This window comes from Puma concolor, chromosome B3 (assembly GCF_028749965.1).
Source record: "Puma concolor isolate L17-30 chromosome B3, mPumCon1.1.hap2, whole genome shotgun sequence".
Classification (NCBI taxonomy): domain Eukaryota; kingdom Metazoa; phylum Chordata; class Mammalia; order Carnivora; family Felidae; genus Puma; species Puma concolor.
The window spans coordinates 29,168,296-29,183,559 of record NC_141672.1 but is presented as its reverse complement, the minus strand read 5'-3'; the positions used below and the strand labels follow the sequence as shown (position 1 = coordinate 29,183,559).

The window sequence follows — 15,264 nt, the reverse complement described above, 5'->3', positions numbered from 1 at the left end:
TAAGAATGGTAGCTATGTTTTGCTTTTATTCACTGGTACAAAATCAGTGAAAATTTTATTACTTAAGGTTGTATTCACTGATCATCACTGGTTATGGTTTCTAGTAGCAATTTCCCATGGTAGAACTTTGACTACATTTATGGAAACTCCCCAGATTTGTTCTAATCTTTCAGTGCCATCCTCTTTGCCATTCTTTTTTTTTTTTAACTTTATTTATTTTTTAGTAATCTCAACATCCAATGTGGGGCTCAAACTCAATGATTTCGAGATCAAGAGTCACAGGCTCTTCCATCTGAGGCAGCCAGGTGCCCCCTCTTTGCTATTCTTTGCCAAATCATCTCTAAGTCTTCTTGTTCTTTCAGTTCTTCCATGTCACTTTTATGTGTGCCCTCCAAACCTTTGCCATCCTCTTGTCTCACTAGTATTAACAGCATACTCCTCTTCGTTGCCTGTGAAAATAAGCTGCTTGAAGCCATACACTGCCTTCTTATAAGGCATGCTAAGTAAGAATCCAAAGATCACCCAGTCTCCAGTAAGAGATCCCATGATACTTTTTTTAATATTTAAAATTTTTTTTAATATTTATTTATTTTTGAGAGAGAGAGAGAGACAGAGTATGAGTGAAGGAGGGGCAGAGAGAGACGGAGACACAGAAGCCAAAGGAGGCTCTGGACTCAGAGCTGTCAGCACAGAGCCAGACATGGGACTCGAACTCATGAGTTCGACTCAGCCACCCAGGCGCCCCATAATATTTCTTATGTAATCAAGGATGTATCTCTACTAAAGCTGGCTGTTACCAAGTTTGAGATCTTTGTCCATGGCATTTTATGATGCCAGTCAAAGTACGGCAAAGACATATACCATGGGCTTGTATTTTACACTCCAGCTGAAAAATCAGAAACATTAAGAGGAGGGAACATCGACTTGAGATTTAGAGTTGCAAACCATAGCCATTAACGATGGCCTTGCACATTGTCCATGATGAGGAGAAACTAAAATCTAAATTTTTTTTTTTTCAACGTTTATTTATTTTTGGGACAGAGAGAGACAGAGCATGAACTGGGGAGGGGCAGAGAGAGAGGGAGACACAGAATCGGAAACAGGCTCCAGGCTCTGAGCCATCAGCCCAGAGCCCGACGCGGGGCTCGAACTCACGGACCGCGAGATCGTGACCTGGCTGAAGTCGGACGCTTAACCGACTGCGCCACCCAGGCGCCCCGAGAAACTAAAATCTAAACTTGAGAAATTAGATAGTTCTCCAATCCTGCCATAAAGTATTTATAAGACCAATCCCAAAACGACCCTGTATCTGAGGCTTTTATATTGACCTATCCATATTTGGAAAGGAATTCTTTTTATGTCCTGAGGTTCTCAGATTAGTAGAACAAACTTAATTTTTGCACAAAGTCTACCCATTACTGCAAAGTAGATGAGGTAGCCTGATCTTAAACTCTGCAAACTATAAGGATATCTGGGCATCTGGGTTTTTCCACCACCGAATTCCCAGCACTTCTTACAGTTGGTACATTATAAATGTCTCTTGTCCAATAATTAGGTGTTTACCTTTCCTCTTTCATGATTCATGTTTACAAAGGCATTTTTCTTTTCATATTTGTGTTAAACAATTTCTTGTTATGATTGATTAACTCTTCCTTTTTATGAACCTTTAACCTCACATTTTCTCCCAAATCACATTGTGGTCATGAGTCCTGTGTTTCCTGTACCATCCTCACTGCCTTTTCAGCTTTCATTTTTCTCTTTTCTGATGAACATTTTTGGTAAAAGCTGGTGCACTTGCTAAAACATTCCCACGTGCCGCTGAATTTGTGATGGAACTATTTGTGTCATAGATGTGAGCCAACCCAAAGAAGTATAAAAATAAAAGATGGGTATCTTTTATTCCAAATTTGTAGAAACTTCTAATCCTCTCCAGTTTGCATAGTGTTATCTTTACTATGTATAAGAGTACCGCTAGGGAATGTCGCAGTCACAATGGGATGCTGGTGGTAAGTGGACTGCTAGGCCCACTAACTAGCTGAATGTTTTGTGTGTTGTTTAGATTCGTTTAGATTAGTTCTTCAGCAAAATTGCAAGTAAATGCCTGTGTTATATTGGCTTTCATGCGTTTATAGTTGAAATCCCACAGATATTAAAGACTTAGATTCCTATACTGGTAACAATTATGAGTTGTATAGAATAACTTGTTTTCCGCCTAAGTATAAAGTATAAAGAAAAATTCAATTCTTGTGTAATGGAACTATTCAGCATTGTATATAATATTGCTGTCTGCTTTTCTCTGGAATATTTTGTAACACTGTTAGAAGAAGAATAAATGGTTTTTTGCCTAAAAGGAGACCTAACAATTCTTTAAATTAATAACTCTGTCCTTAGAGATTATATTTGATTCTGTTTTTATTGTTCACCACCAATGTGTGAAATGGTCTGTTATCACTTACATTTGCCTTGATATTTGTAGGGCTCAAACAGTGGGGAGATCCCAGTTTGCATGATTAACCTTGTAAGGACTGTGGATCCTTCCAAATGTAGGAACTAGTCCTGTACTTTATTTAGGTCAAGAATGAAGCTGGTTTTGCAGAAATTAACAAGCATATCCTAAAACTCACATGGAAATACAAGAGACCCAGAATAGCTTAAAAAAATAAAAAATCTTGAAAAAGAACAAAGTTGAAGGGCTCACAGTCTCAAAATTTTAATACAAAGCTAAAATAATCAAGACAGTGTAGTATTTGCATATGGATGTCCTTATGGATCAATAGAATAGAATTGAGAATCCAGAAACCCTCATATTTATAGTCAGTTCATTGTTGACAGGGGTGCCAGACCATTCAATGGAGGGAAAATAACTTAACAAATGGTGCTGGGAAAACACAACATTCACCACAAGAACCTAAAATTGAACCCCCTACATCACACCATATACAGTTATTAACTCAAAATGCATTATTGACCTAAATGTAAGAGCTGAAACTGTGAAAATCTTAGAGAAAACATAGGCATAAATCTTTATGACCTTAGATTAGGCAGTGGTTTCTAACACATGATTCCAAAAACATAAGCAGAAAAAGAAAATTAGAAATTGGACTCCATCAAAATGTAAAACTTTTGTGCTTCAAAGATACCATTAAGAAAGTGAAAAGACATGGAGTGCCTGGCTGGCTCAGTAGATAGAGCATGCAACTCTTAATCTTGGGGTCATGAGTTCGAGCCCTACATTGGGAGTAAAGTTTACTTAAAAAGAAAAAAAGAAAGTGAAAGCCCACAGAATGGGAGAAAACTTTTTAAGTTTGTTTATTTATTTTAAAAAAGAGAGGGGCGCCTGGGTGGCGCAGTCGGTTGAGCATCCGACTTCAGCCAGGTCACGATCTCGCGGTCCGTGAGTTCGAGCCCCGCGTCGGGCTCTGGGCTGATGGCTCAGAGCCTGGAGCCTGTTTCCGATTCTGTGTCTCCCTCTCTCTCTGCCCCTCCCCGTTCATGCTCTGTCTCTCTCTGTCCCAAAAATAAATAAACGTTGGAAAAAAAAAATTTAAAAAAGAGAGAGAGCACAAGGAGAGAGAGGGAGAGAGAGAATCCCAAGCAGGCTCTGTGCCTTCAGTATGGAGCTCAGTGCGGGGCTCAGACCCACAAATCATGAGATTATGACCTGAGCTGAACCAAGAGTTGAATGCTTAACTGACTGAGCCACTTAGGCACCCCAGAATAGGAGAGAACTTTTAAAAATCATTTCTGTATTGTTTGATAAGGGGCTTGTATCCAGACTATATAAAGAACTCTTACAGTTCAACAATAAAAAGACAGTAGCCCAGTTTTTAAAGTAGCAAAGGATTTGAATAGACATTTCTGCAAAGAAGATATACAGATGGCCAACAAGCACATGCAGAGATCCTCAGCATCATTGATCATTGGGGAAATGCAAATCAAAATCATGAGATACTACTTTGCACGCACTGGGGTGACTATAATGAGAAAGATGGACAATAACAACGTTTATTTATTTTTGGGACAGAGAGAGACAGAGCATGAACGGGGGAGGGGCAGAGAGAGAGGGAGACACAGAATCGGAAACAGGCTCCAGGCTCTGAGCCATCAGCCCAGAGCCTGACGCGGGGCTCGAACTCACGGGCCGCGAGATCGTGACCTGGCTGGAGTCGGGCGCTTAACCGACTGCGCCACCCAGGCGCCCCAAAGATGGACAATAACAAGTGTTGGCAAGGAGGTAGAGAAATTGGAGCACTTGTGCACTATTGTTAGGAATGTAAAAATGGTACAGCCATTGTGGAAAACAGTAAGGTGCTTCCTCAAATACTGAAAATGGAATTACCTATGATCCAGCAATTCCACGGTTCTGTGTATATATACCCAAAAGAATTGAAAGGAAGGACTTACACAGATAATTGGTGTGCCCATAGCAGCATTATTTGCAGTTGCCAAGAGGTGGGCACAACCCAAGTGTCCATTGATGGATGATTAGATAAACAAAATATGGTATGTACATACAGTGGAATATCATTCAGCTTTAACAGGAAGAAGAATCTGACATATGCTACAACATGGATGAGTTCAAGCATATGCTAAGTAAGACAAGCCAGTTATAACACAAACAGACAAATACTGTATGATTCTGTTTATATGCAGTACCTAGTCAAATTCATAGAGGGAAAAAGTAGAATGGTGGTTGCCAAGGGTTGGGGAAGGGAGAATGGGGAGTTATTATTTCATGGATACAGAATTTCAGTTTTGCAAGATGAAAAAAAAAGTCTAAACATACATTGCACAACAGTATCACTATACTTAATGACATTGAAATGTACACTTAAAAATGGTTAAGATGATAAAATGTATGTAATGTGTATTTTGTCACAGCTTAAAGGGGGAGCAATTTATGGTATATGAATTCTATTTCAATTTTAAAACAAATCATTTAAGAAAAAGAAGAATACAAAAATACGAAACCAGTCTAGGAAACCCAAAAGGATTTGAAGAAGTCCATTATATGCCTGCTCCTAACTGAAGGCCTTTTTTTTTGAAGTATAATGATTTTGTATTCCACTTCCTTCAATTCATGAATGAGTCTTTTCTACCTCTCACCTTCTTTTATTCTTTCCTGAAGTAGATTTGAAATAATCTCTTGATCATCCTTGGTACTTATTGTAACATCCGACTTTACTGTGGGGTCACATATATTTCTTAGGATTTAGATATTATAATAAATAAACATTTATGTATGGCCTGCGATGAAAAGCAATGTGCCAGACCCTGGATGTCAAAAATACATAAACTCTTGTGTTTATAATCGATTAGCGTGACAAGGCAGGTATATCAAAAGATCACCGTATGAGAGAACATGTACTAAATGCCATGTGAGTACCATAGGAGTTCAGAAATGAGAGATCATAGTGGGATGAAGGTGGTTGGGTAGCGTCTTTTTATTTACTTATTTTTTTACCTTTTTTAATGTTTATTTTTATTTTTGAGAGAAAGAGACAGAGTGCAATCAGGGGAGCGCCAGAGAGAGAAGGAGACATGGACTCCGAAGCAGGCTCCAGGCTCTGAGCTGTCGGCACAGAGCCCGACGTGGGGCTTGAACTCATGAATCGCGAGATCATGACCTGAGCCTAAGTCGGACGCTCAACCGCCTGAGCCACCCAGGCGCCCCAGGGTAGAGCCTTTTTTTTTTTTTTTTTTAATTTTTTTTTCAACGTTTTTATTTATTTTTGGGACAGAGAGAGACAGAGCATGAACGGGGGAGGGGCAGAGAGAGAGGGAGACACAGAATCGGAAACAGGCTCCAGGCTCTGAGCCATCAGCCCAGAGCCTGACGCGGGGCTCGAACTCACGGACCGCGAGATCGTGACCTGGCTGAAGTCGGACGCTTAACCGACTGCGCCACCCAGGCGCCCCGAGCCTTTTTTTTTAAAAAAAAAAAAAAAAAAAAAAAGGAAGTGGAATTTAAACTTGAATGAAAGAAATAAATTTTATATATTAATTTTATATATATCATCGGCAAATTGGTTTCCTCCTCACTGTAAGATTCTATGTAAAATGCAACATTCCATGTCGCAGTTACTATTTGATTAGCCTGCACAAATCCTTTTTTCTCATATTCATTTCCCTTGCTGGTTGCCCAGACTTTCTAGCACAGTAAAAGGCATTGCCTGTCTGTCTATTCGTTCACATACAGACCAGTAATTAAGTGTGCAGGGAGGCAAAGTAACCTTACCTCATAATTTGGCCACCGAGCCATGCAGTAGCCTCTCTGGGTTTACCTTGTTAAGCCTGTAAGTGGTAACAAAGAGATAAAGTAGCCACTGTCGAGCATCTTTGGCCTAGGATGAGTTTGACCTGCACTTTGACAATGATTTTGATTATTTCTGCTTTCTATGTTGAATGGATTTATCAGAGTCTCAAAGACCCTTAATTTAAAAAATATATTGAGTTTTTTTGTTGTTGTTTTTTAGTCTTCTACATGCTGAATGTTAACCTCCTTATGGCATGCAGTGATGATTTCTGAATTTTGATTAGGCACAACTCAGTGTTGAAGCACTGAAGCAGTTGGTTACTACTGCAGCTAATTCTTGGTTAAATAAACAAGAGTCCTGGGGTGACTGGGTGGCTCAGTCGGTTAGGTGTCCAACATCGGCTCAGGTCATGATCTCACGGTTTGTGAGTTCGAGCCCCACGTCGGGCTCTGTGCTGACAGCTCAGAGCCTGGAGCCTGCTTCGAATTCTGTGTCTCGCTCTCTCTGCCCCTCCCCTGCTTATGCTCTGTCTGTCTCTGTCTCAAAAATAAACCGTTAAAATATAAAACAAATAAGAGTCCTTTAAAAAGATTAGCCAGGGGGCGCCTGGGTGGCGCAGTCGGTTAAGCGTCCGACTTCAGCCAGGTCACGATCTCGCGGTCCGTGAGTTCGAGCCCCGCGTCGGGCTCTGGGCTGATGGCTCAGAGCCTGGAGCCTGTTTCCGATTCTGTGTCTCCCTCTCTCTCTGCCCCTCCCCCGTTCATGCTCTGTCTCTCTCTGTCCCAAAAATAAATAAACGTTGAAAAAAAAAAATTTAAAAAAAAAAAAAAAGATTAGCCAGAACAGTTTTAAAACCTACAGCAGCACTGATGTATATCAGTTTTGGCTTGGCATACTTTGACCCAGGGCTGTGCAGTGTTTTATTACCCTCAGCTACATAAGGACACATACTTCTAGCACCACTTTTGTAGCATATATTTTTATAACTCTACAAAATGATTAGACTGACGTAGAGCAATTCTCTAAATTCATAGGTATTAAAATATTCTGGCAGCTGTCTCCTTTTTGCCTTTAAGTTGAGACATCATGATGAGATAAGACTGTACCAGTGCTGATAGGTACAAGAATGTAGTTCAGCATGGTATTCTCACATTATTGACAAAAGTCTTTGTCACTGTAAATAGGAGAAATCTTGGAGGAAGTGTTCCCATTATAGTAATTCCAGTTCAATTCTACTAATAGTGTTTTTCAGAAACTTCTTTACATTAAAACACATTCCATGTAGTCAGATAGGAAGGATGTTATAGTATTAAAATGTGTCTGAATTCTAACTAAAACAGCTTGTGCTGAAAAACATACAATATCTGGGAGTTTGAGGTATTTATTAGGGTTTAGAGAGTGTTTAAGAGAACCTGAATGGGAGAAACTTCCTGGTAAATTGTTACTAGGGTACAGTGACATGGGATACAGACTCAAAATAGGCTTCTAGCATTCTGTGGACTATATAGGTCATAGTCCACAAGGGGGAACTGAGAGTCTGGGAAGGTCTCAGTTAATGAGACCTCTGGTAATGCTTTCCAGTGAGCAACCCTGTGGCCTCTCTTCCCCTAAGTAGTCCCGAACTGCTTCCTGGTGTCTCAAATTTTTCTAACTGGGAACAGTTTCCTTTTTTTTTTTTTTTTAATGTTTATTTATTTATTTTGAGAGAGAGAGAGATCATGAGTGGGGTAGGGGCAAAGAGAGAAAGAGAGAGAATCCCAAGTGGGCTCCGTGCTATCAGTGCAGAGCCCGATGCAGGGCTTGAACTAGCAAACTGTGAGATCGTGACCTGAGATGAAATCAAGAGTCGGATCCTTAACTGACTGAGCCACTCAGGCGCCCCGGGAACAATTTCCAATTGAAAGATTCGCCCTTTGCTAGGAAGTGTGAGACTTTATTTATTTATTTATTTATTTTTTTAAGAAGTGTGAGACTTTAAATGGCAAATGATTGTGGATACAACCATTGTGAAAAACAGTGCAGCAGTATCTTCTAAGGCGGATGATACATATACCCTGTGACCCAGTATTTCCAGTGCTATATATATATATATATATATATATATATATATATATATATATATACACACACACACACACACTCTAGAAATAGAAATGCTATACCAAAACATGTATAGAAAAATATTCAGAACAGTGCTATTCATAATAGACCCAGACTAGAAACAATCCAAGAGTTCATTGACAGTAGAATGAATAACTAAATTCTGATGTATTCACATAATAGAATACTATATAGCCATGAAAATGAACATGTTGCTACATGCAACAACATGAATGAGTCTCAGGAATATAACACTGAGTAAGTGAAGATAAACACAAAAAGAGTACATATTATACAATATCATTTGTATAAAGTTCAAAAACAAGCAAAGCTAATTTATGTGATATAAATCAAAATAATGATTACATTGCAGGTATGGTGTTGGCTGGGAGGGGCCAGGAGGAGGGAGACTTCTGGGGGGCTGGTAATGGTTCTCTATAAAGATCTATATTGTTGTGTGTTCATTTTGTGAAATTCCTCACACATATACCTCTGATGTTTCCTTTTTTCTGTGTATATGTTTATACTTTAAAAGTTAACTAAAAAAATTTTTTTAAGGCAAATAGTGGCTGAAATAAAAATTGAAAGTAATTCACTCAAGTCTAATAGCTAGTCGAATGTTAAAATGAAATGCTTGCTCTCAAAGCCATTCTGGTTTGATAGGGGAAGCTCGCAAAGAAAGTTCTCAAGCATTAGTAGTATTCCAGCCAGATTTCAAAATATTGCTTAAAGCAGGGCCTTACATTATTGGGTAAGAATAATAGCACTTATTTTGTAGGGTATTTTTGTCATGCGTAGCTGACATATACAACTTTTTGTGCCTTCAAAGTTGGCTTTTATAAACATCTTTAGTATTAAAAATTTTGTTTCCAGAGAGTCACTAAATGAGGTATCACTGTAATAGAGAAAGAACAGTGATAAATGTGATTCAGTAGATGGCAGTATTCCCTTTGTAGGTGTTAGTCAAAATGTGGATACATGGGGGTAACTCCAAGAAACTTTCTTCAGTAAGAGTGGTAAAGGGTCACCTGCTGGGACAAGTAGACCAGAAAGAACATTTTAATATTTTTGTTTATTTGTTATTTCATATATTACTAGGAATATTTTGAATGGACCCATAAGATGTGGAGTCCACAAATGTAGAGGACATATTTTTCCACATAAATCCTAGAATGATAGCCTGCAATTGGTAGTTTGTTTGATGTAGTATGGCTTTAAGTGGGTGTTAATGCATAGAATATTCAGGAAGGATTTGAGCAGTGTCTTTTTTTTTTTTTTCAGTCTTGTATGTGGGAATATTTATATGTCAAGATTGAGATAATGACTAACTGCCTTGGACAAAGATGTCAATGAAATTTATTGATGAGGAGATTAGGGTGCACTTGAGCATAAATTAAAAGAAATATTAAAGTGATTGGACAGTCTGTTTTTGTTGGTTATTTTAATACAAATCAAATGTTTTTTGAATAGTCTCTTTTTTCAGATTGAAATTTTCTTAAAATGGTAGCGCTTGATGAAAGCAGTGGGGTTTAAGAAATCCTGTGGCATTATAAGGGTTTTAGTTGTAAGGAGTTTGACATGGATTAGAGTGATATGACAGAGAAGTCAAGATTTATCAGCCAAAGGACAGAACGTGCCTGTGGTGCAGAATGGAAGGCCAGTGAACAAACTAGCCAATGAGAGTCAGAAGAACTACATTCAAGTCCTGACGTTGCTCATTATTAGCATTGACCTTGGACAGGTCATTTAGCATGCCTAATTTTTCTTATCTGAAATATAGGTGATAAATAACTGCTGTACCTTCCATACAGGTTGTTAAGTGCATCAAGTAGGTGCAATGTCTGTAAGGATGCTGTGTTAACGTTAATGAACTCTGTAGATGGACTCCGCATTGTTTTTATACTGTTCAAGTAACTTTTTGTCTCCTCAGGTTTTTCTGCCTGTAGTCATCAGGTGCCAGCTGAGAAACATTGATAAGCATAGCTTCAACAGCCATCATTATAGGAGTACCTACTAATAGGTACTATGCTAAGTGCTTTAAATGCATAGTTTCCAAAGCCTCACAACTGTGCAATGAGTAAGTTGAACCATTGACTCCATTTTATAGTTCACAAAGGTTTGGGCTGACCCAAGAGCTGTGAATCACACCCATGTCGTCTGACTTCACAGCAGTTGTTTGTAGTATGTGATGCTATACCTGCCATGATGCACTTTAGTTTTTGCTTTTCCCTACCTAGTATTTCAGAAGCCAGGGCCACACATAGTATTTTTATGTATTGGGCAGTTCAAGTAAAGACATCCTTAAAAGAAAATTTTATTACGTTTCACTTTGGAGATATTAACAGAATCCTAATGTATGCGGTTGTTAATTTGGGAATGGAGAGGGTTGGTGCTGTTGACTTGAGCCTGTTTCATCTTGAGCCAGAGCACATACAAATCATTTCTTGATGGTTCAGACTCAAGGAGAGGAATAGTAACATCAACACAACCCAAAGTAACATCAGCACAACCTAAAGAGTGTTAATAGTTGGTTTGAGGATATATTGATTTTCTTTGCAAACACCTCTCCCAATTACTTATTTTTTCATATGACAGCTGCTGTGTGTTGTTTTTGTTTTTTTGGGTTTTTTTGGTATATTTTTCTGTGTGTGTGTGTGTGTGTGTGTGTGTGTGTGTGTGTGTGTGTGTGTATTTTAGGGGGCTTTCCATTTCTTGTAATTATAATACTGATATTTTGCATAGAGATAACATTTTTGGGAGAATCGTGATAACTAAATATACTAATAACTAAATACGTTTTTGGTGTTCCTATCAGGTAAAGACAAATAAATATGAATATCTTCATTTTACTTACAGTGTTTTTAATGAAAAATGACTTTGAGAGTATATCTTCAACTTTCTCTTATAAAAATATAAAAATTACTTATTCATGTTTTGGCCACCTTGTAATTTAGTTTATAAATTATCACTTTCTGTTTTTTAGATCAATTTTTGAATTTCAGAATAGTTTTAGATATTTATGGGAAAATTACAAAGGACAGCTTCCATATAACCCACACACAGTTTACCCTATTATTATTATTATTATTATTATTATGGTACATTTGTTACATATTTGTTAACAATTAGTGAACTTTTTTGGTTTGTTTAACATTTTTCCCTATACTTTATTCCGATTTCCTTAGTCTTTCCCTAATGTTCTTTTCTCGTTCCAGAGTCCAATCCAGGATACCATAATTACGTTTAGTAATCATACCTCCCCATAGGCTCCTCTTGGCTGTGACAGTTTATTAGGCTTTCCTTGATGACCTTGACAGTTTTAAGGAGGACATACTGGTCCAGGTACATTGTAGAATGTTCCCCAATTGGGGTTTGATGTTCTTCTTACAGTTATGGTTTGCCTTTCACTGCATATACTAGGTTATGCAGGGAGGCTGCTCTTAATCATAGTGAACTCTGAGGAAGGCAGATTGGGATTTGAAAATATTGGCTGTGGATAACCCACACAGAGATAAGCATTAATATTCTTTGTTGGCATTGAAACATTGGCTACATTCGTTATATTTTTTGTATTTTATGCTTTTTCAGAAGAAGTCAGTCCTAATTCTGGCTGAAAACGAGTCTAGGTTGCATGATCTGCTCATGTCCCTAAAACCATTTCTTTTCTAATTGCACCTGTTGGGGCAGTTAGCATTGGTTTAAATGTTACTCTTTAGAGCTTTATTTACTCTGAATTGGCCTTTTAATTAGTAATGGGCAATTTTGGGTGAATTGTTAATTGATTAGAATTGTGGAAATCATCTGAAAAGCTGTTTTGTCACGACAGCCTAGAATAGTAGAAGATTAAAATGGGGTATGGTTTAGTTACTATTCTAAGATGAATGCTTGAAAAGTATTATTTTCGTGGTTTAGGTTTGTTGGTGTCTTAACTCTGCTGAGAATGATTGTCTTTTAACTCACCGAGGTCCTCAATTCTACTCCATTAAGGGCCACTTTTCTGCCAATCAAAAAGCAGCATCCCTGAGATTGATTTTTGTTACAGTGGATAGTAATAGCTGCCTGGTGACAACATTTCAAACTCTTTTATGTAAACAGAAAGCAATCAAATAAGTACTAATCCAAGGATTATGTGGACCCAAATCCCGTGGCCAGGAGAAGAATCTCTGCAGTGTATGTCCCTGGCTCTTTGCCTTCTGGTTGCCCCTCTTCTTCCTGGAAAGCTTCCCTGCTGCTGGTGTGCTGGTGCTGCCTGTTAGATTGCAGTATGCTGCGACCAAAACACTCCTGCAGCTCCTGAATGGAATTCAAAAAGACACTTGCATTTCCATAAATAAATTAGGAATTCAGTGGTTTCTTCGGGCTAATCAGGGCAGGCTGATAAACCTTGCTAGCTGTTTAATAAATGAATTGTGACTGATTACCTATTAATATGGACGCCTCAGGAATTCACCCAGGGGGAAGCAGAGCAGTGAAATAGAGAGGGGCATGGCCCCTTGGGAAATCAGGGCTTCATGTTTGCAGCTTAAATATCTCTGTGAAGTATCAATAAGGAGGTAATTGAATTTTGAACACAAACATGAGCGCCGGATGGATGAAAGGGGGAGGGGGGATCTGATCATCTCTTCTCTGCCCCTTCATTCTCCCCTCCCCTTTTCCTTAGAGACCACTCTAGTAAAGATAGATGCTAAATCCATTAAATAAAGATTAGACTCTGTCGTAGTAGAAAATGGCAGCTTAGCTAGATCCCTGGGCAAATTGGGGCCTTTTGCAATACAGAAAATTAAAATATACATTTTTAACAAGTATGCTATCTTCCTGCCATTAATGCCAGGCTAGCTTGTGGGGTTTGCTCCTCCTTCAGATTGGCTTTTGTTTGGACAGATCACTTTCTCTTGTATTAATGCCAATCTTTTCTGTATTCCTGGAGCAGAAGGGGCTGGGTTTATTTATTTATTTTTAAAGCTTCTGTTGAGGCCTTTCCTCTACCATCCTGCTTGCTTGTAATCAGAAGAGTGGGAAGGAGATTAGTGTCCCATGAATTGACGGTAGATAAATGTTCCCTCCCCTTAACTGGTGGGTCCAGAAGAGCCCAATCACTTGTATTTCAGGGATGATTGGAGACTGTACAGCCAAGCAAGAAAAGGGCTTACACACTGAAATAAAAATTGATGTTTTAGATGCTATTTTATTTGGCATTATTTCCTCTAGATAGGGTTATTGATTTGCTTTGTTTTATCTTAAGCCAGATAAAGTCATATTAATGTAGAAAAAGAAGAATTGGCATCATTTGGTTACAAATCATAATACTTACTACCCCTTTGTGAGCAGTATCAGAACACAGGCATCAAACCCTAAATACTTTTGTTTTTGTAGATAAATACCTTGTGTTGGCTTTTTGGACTAACCTTTGTTTATATGTCAATCTACGTATTCTGATAATTCTTTCATAAGGCTTCCGTCAGTAAATCTATCAACAAGTATTAATGGAGCATCTGTTAGGTGTGTGGCATTGTTAGTTGCCATAGTCAACAGTGAGGAAGTCTGTCCTCTGCTACCACAAATATTTCTTTAAAAATGAAGCTAATTATGTCCTGTTCCTGCTAATAAAAGTTCTTTGGCTCCTCGGGGTGCCTGGGTGGCTCAGTTGGTTAAGCATCCAACTTTGGCTCAGGTCATGATCTCACGGTTCGTGGGTTCGAGCCCCGCATTGGGCTCTGTGCTGACAGCTCAGAGCCTGGACCCTGCTTTGGATTCTGTGTCTCCCTCTCACTCTGCTCCTCCCCCACTCACACTCCGTCTCTGTCTCTCAAAAATAAATAAACATTTAAAAAAATTTTTTTGAAGTTCTTTGGCTCCTTGGGTATTATGTATAAGGTAACATTCAGATTCCTCAGGCTTTCACAAAAGGGCTTTCTTAACACCAACCTAGTTTTCTCTCCAGTATAAGCTGGAAAATATACTTATCCTCCAAGGCTATTTCAAATCCCACTCTCTCCCTAGGGATGTAGTGTCTCCCTATCCCCTAGGCAGAGTTACATTTTTCTTATCATTCAGTGTGGGTTCTACACTTGACTCTGAAGATTTCTGATGGAAGAAAAAATGTACTTCTTAGTCTTGGTAATTAAGGACTCTGTCCATTATTTGCCAGATGGTTTTGCAGACATTCCCAATTCTTTGTTTCAACTTCAGAGGTATCTTGATGATCAAAATTTTAATGAATTGTCCTTCTGCACTTCACTTTAAATTTAACATAGATTTACAGCAATCTTTAATGGTAAGAAGGAAAGTGTCTATTTGCCATCATTACTGCTACCTTAAGTTATTTACCTCTAGAGAGCAGAAATCAAACTTATTTAATCTGATTGCCACAGTTCAGAAACAACCCTTAATGATTTTGAATTTGAATGCTCCTGAAAGTCAAATAGCACAAAATTTCAGAATTTTCTAGTACCGCACATGTTGCAAGTTACACTGATGTTGCACTTGGATGGTTCTAGTTTTCCTTCCAGTTCTTCTCTCTAACTTTTGTTTCCTGCCATTTTTCTGAGCTCCAGAGTTCCTTCCAGCCTTACTGACAATACAGGTTTTCTGGGACCATGGAAGCAAGCATTTTAAAGGCTCTGTATTTCCATTGGTTGGATCTCAATTATTTTAAGTTTTAAGCCTTATTTTAACATTAACAGATTTATGCAATAAAATGTGCTTTCTTTTTGTATTAATAATTTTCAGTATTGATTGTGTATTGTCATTTAATTATAACAAAAATTTAATGCTAGAAATTCTGAGGTTAGAATTTACCCAAATAATCCCTAAAAATTTTAAATAAAATAAAGAATTTTGACTTTATCCCTTTAAGAGAAGACTCTTGGTAACTTCCATTCCTAAAGCTTTCTAGTGATCTTAGCAT

General features: G+C 38.3%; 1 protein-coding gene across 3 annotated transcripts in view; it reads left to right on the top strand.

Annotated features, from left to right (window-relative positions):
• LIN52 (lin-52 DREAM MuvB core complex component) overlaps positions 1 to 15,264 on the top strand; it is a 112,851-nt gene that overhangs the window by 52,491 nt on the left and 45,096 nt on the right. Inside the window, exon 6 of one of the 3 annotated variants that reach the window (XR_015252198.1) lies at positions 10,288 to 10,434. The exons of the other annotated variants lie outside the window; for them this stretch is intronic. The gene's annotated coding sequence lies outside the window, so the exon portion shown is untranslated. The remainder of the gene's footprint in view (positions 1 to 10,287; positions 10,435 to 15,264) is intronic. 3 annotated transcript variants of the gene reach the window in all.